Genomic DNA, 3,933 nt, shown 5'->3' with positions numbered 1-3,933 from the left:
AGGCGATGCTTTCAAAGTGTCTGAATTTCCAGAGTACTTGAGTCTAATTATTTCAAAAATAATCTACAACTTTATTCAATAGCTTGAGGCTGTTAGGATTCTCAGATGCTGTTACTAAGTAAGGCAGTACGCCTCATACAAAGTGGACAGCAAAGTTTGGATCCATTTGAACAAATAGTTGAGCTGCTGCACAAATGAATGTGTGTGTGTGTGTGTGTGTAAGGAAGACTAGGTGACTTATAGAAATAGTAAAAAGAGAAACCGACAAAATTGGCATTCCATTTCAGTTTCCTAAAAGGTTCAGAATACTAGAGCAAATGGATCATTAAAGAAAATGTATGAAAATAGAAGTTTGAAATTATGGCAATGAGGGTATGATATCCCATAACATTTTTTATCCCATAAAGATAAAACTGGGATTTTGTGGTGGAGCTTTTCTTCTGTATCAACACTGACATTAAGATTTTGCCCCTTAGGAAGATGTATGCTATGGTGAATGCTGTGAAGTGTGAACCTGATGATTCGCAGACCTGTAACCCTAGGGCTAATAATACATTATACATTAATAAAAAAAATTTTTTTTAAGGATTTTGCCCCTTAAATTGGGATTGTGGGTGTTTCTTTAGAGTCACTGTTATCAAGCCAGTATGATAGCACAGTATCTGGAATTCTGAGCAACGGATCTAGGTAGGCTCTTTCAGCGAAGCTGCATTTTTAGGCAACTACATACAAAAGATATATTAGAATAACTGTTTGCAGTATTCTTAAATATAGAAACAGGAAGTATGGGAGGATACCTTTAGCTGCCCTTATCAGATAAAAACACACAGCTGAACAGTTCCTTCATAATTTCCTTAAATTTAAGCAACAAAAAATTTTCTGTCTATTGTTATATTATTAGCCTGTCTTATAGTAAAGATAATGTTGATAATGATTTCACTTCTACAAATGATTTATTCTTTTTTTTTAAATTTTTTTTCCAATTTATTTATTTTCAGAAAAACAGTATTCATTATTTTTTCACCACACCCAGTGCTCCATGCAAGCTGTGCCCTCTATAATACCCACCACCTGGTACCCCAACCTCCCACCCCCCCGCCACTTCAAACCCCTCAGATTGTTTTTCAGACTATGGACTCTGAAATAGAAATGATTTATTCTTAAATTTGTATCATGCTGCCAAAATTCCAAATCACTTATGTTTTTATTGCTTCTAAATAAAGGGTGTCAGAATTATATATGTATTTCCCACATAAACCTATTCCAGTATATTCACATGGTTTATTTCATTAATAATAAGGTAATGAATAATAAAGTTCCTAAAACTTCTTTGGAATCAATTTAGTATTGGCTTTTGTACTAAAAAAGAAATGTGTGGATATGAAGCAGTAAAGTGATTCTCAAGCCTTATGATACTGAATAACATCCTCAACAACTTGATAAACTGCAGATTACCAACTCCTAGCACTAAGAAATTCTCATTCAGAAGATCCAGAATATATGCTCTACAATCTTCACCATTGAAAGACACCAGATCATTTACTTTAGGTTTCCCAGTGTAGTGGCCATTTTGGTATATGTGGTTTATTTGATCAGTTTTGATCAAATACTAAGGAACATGAGTGCTGGATCATATAGTAAGAGGATGTTCTGTTTTGTAAGAAACTGTCAAAATGCTTTCCAAAGCGGCTGTACCATTCTGCATTCCCATTAGCAATGAATGAGAGTTCCTGTTGCTCACATCCTCATCAGCATTTGGTATTGTCAGTGCTCTGGATTTTGTTCATTTTAATAGGTGTATAGTAATACCTTTGTCTTAGTTTGCAATTTTCTTTAACATATGATATTGGTCATCTTTTTATATTCTTATTTGTTATCCATGTATCTTCTTGGTGAGGTATCTATTCAGATCTTTTACCCCTTTTTTAAAATTGGGTTCTTGTCTGTTTATTGTTGAGTTTTAAGAGTTGTTTGTATGGGACACCTGGGTGGCTCAGTTGGTTAAGCTGCTGCCTTCAGCTCAGGTCATGATGCCAGGGTTCTGGGATCAAGTCCCACATCAGGCTTCTTGCTCAGTGGGGAGCCTGCTTCTCTCTCTTCCTCTGCCTGCCACTCTTCCTGCTTGTGTGCTCTCTCTCTCTTTCTCTCTCTCTCTGACAAATAAATAAAATCTTTTCTTAAAAAGAGTTATTTGTATAGTTTGGATAACAATCTTTTATCAAATATGGTTTGTGAAACAATTTTCTCCCAAGTTTGTCGCTTGTGTTTTCATCTTTTAATGGACATCATTTATAGCACTCATTTGTTATGTTTGCTGCCGTATTAGACTCTGGGCTTCTTATGAGTCAGGATTAGGTTAAATTTCTCTTTAGTTACTTATCCCAGTGCTTGGCACATAGTACAATTAAAAAATGTTTAAAGAATGGATATTGTTTGTGAAACTGGTCATCTAATCTCTTGCTACATAAGGGATGGCCCTCAAATTGGTAGTATGGGCATCCCTGGAGAGATGTCAGAAATGAAGAATTTCAATCTTCACCTACTAAATAAAAACCTACATTTTTTTCACCTACTAAATAAAAACCTACACTTTTTTCACAAGAAACTCAGAGGATTGGTGAAACTTAGCCTTTATGACCCACATCTCCCCACCAGGAGTCAGGTGTGGCAGGAAGCCAAGTCATTCATGACAGACTAATTTGGAAAGTTCTATTTTAGGTAAGAACAGGAAGAGCCTCACCACCCAGCCCAGAAAGTAAAAATGGCATGTGAAAAAGAAAACATTACTACTTTATAGAATGTTTGCCCTGAATTTGAGAACACAGGAACTGAAAATCCTGTGTTAGAAATCAAGTTATAGTTTCAAACTATAACTAACTAACTTCAAAAGCAAGCTAACTAACTTCAAAACTAAGTTCTGGGGATTGATCTTTAAAATCGGGCCCTATTCAGAAGTTAGTTAGGGTAAATGTTCCATAGGAATTGCTTTATCTGCAAACAATCTATGACCACATACTAGGCACTTACTGGTTTGTTAGGTTCTGAAGTGACATGGTTGAGAGAGATTCCATTACTGCTCATCACTAATGCTCATCACTACTTATAGCACAGACGAATGAGGTAAAAACTGAACAAAAAATATAATCTGATAACTGAATTGTTCTCAGGCCTACAAGTCCCTGACCAATTAAAACATAAAGAAGTCAGATTGGGGAAAAGATTAACAGTAATGGTAATGGTAAATTGGTGAGCATGGCTTGGGTCAAACAATAGCATGTTTCCTTCCAGTTCCTCCACTTAAGTCCTGCTTGACTTGGGACTTATTTATAGGAAGAGTTAGGTCTAAAAAGAGAACTCAACCAGCTGTCTGGGAGATGCCAGTGTACCTCAAACTTCCCTAATTGCAAATGAATGAGAGCTAGGGATGTGATGACAGTCTCCTTTGCTTTGAATACAAGGGCTCCTTTCCAAGGTTAATGTGGTTAAAAGAGAGGTTCTGTTCAACTCTCTAGCCAGTTAAATCAATCCTCTTGCTATAAGAAGAAGTCTTCAAGAAGGTAGATCAGCGGAAGAGCCTATTTCAGAAGTTAAAGATGGGAGGCAAGAAATAGAATGATTTTTTTTTCCTAATTTTGGTAAGTAGTTGATGGGTGTTAAGTACCAGAGGAAGTGACAGGGTATGAGCCAAATTTTGGCTGTCATTGTCATCTAAATAGCTTATAGTTAGTTATAAAGTGCTTTCCTGTATATTATTACACAAAGCATTTTATGCACTTTGAGAGCTCAATTGCAACTATTTTCTCTTTATACTTCTTGGTTGGTCAAGATGTGTGTAACTAATATGCTCATATGCCCAAATACTTAATTTTTATTTTAGATGATATCATTCTAAATTTATTCATGTCTTAATCAAAGTCTGACAACTGAAAAATA

Source organism: Neovison vison, chromosome 6, assembly GCF_020171115.1.
Source record: "Neovison vison isolate M4711 chromosome 6, ASM_NN_V1, whole genome shotgun sequence".
Taxonomy (NCBI): Eukaryota; Metazoa; Chordata; class Mammalia; order Carnivora; family Mustelidae; genus Neogale; species Neogale vison.
Note: the sequence above shows the minus strand (reverse complement) of the source record.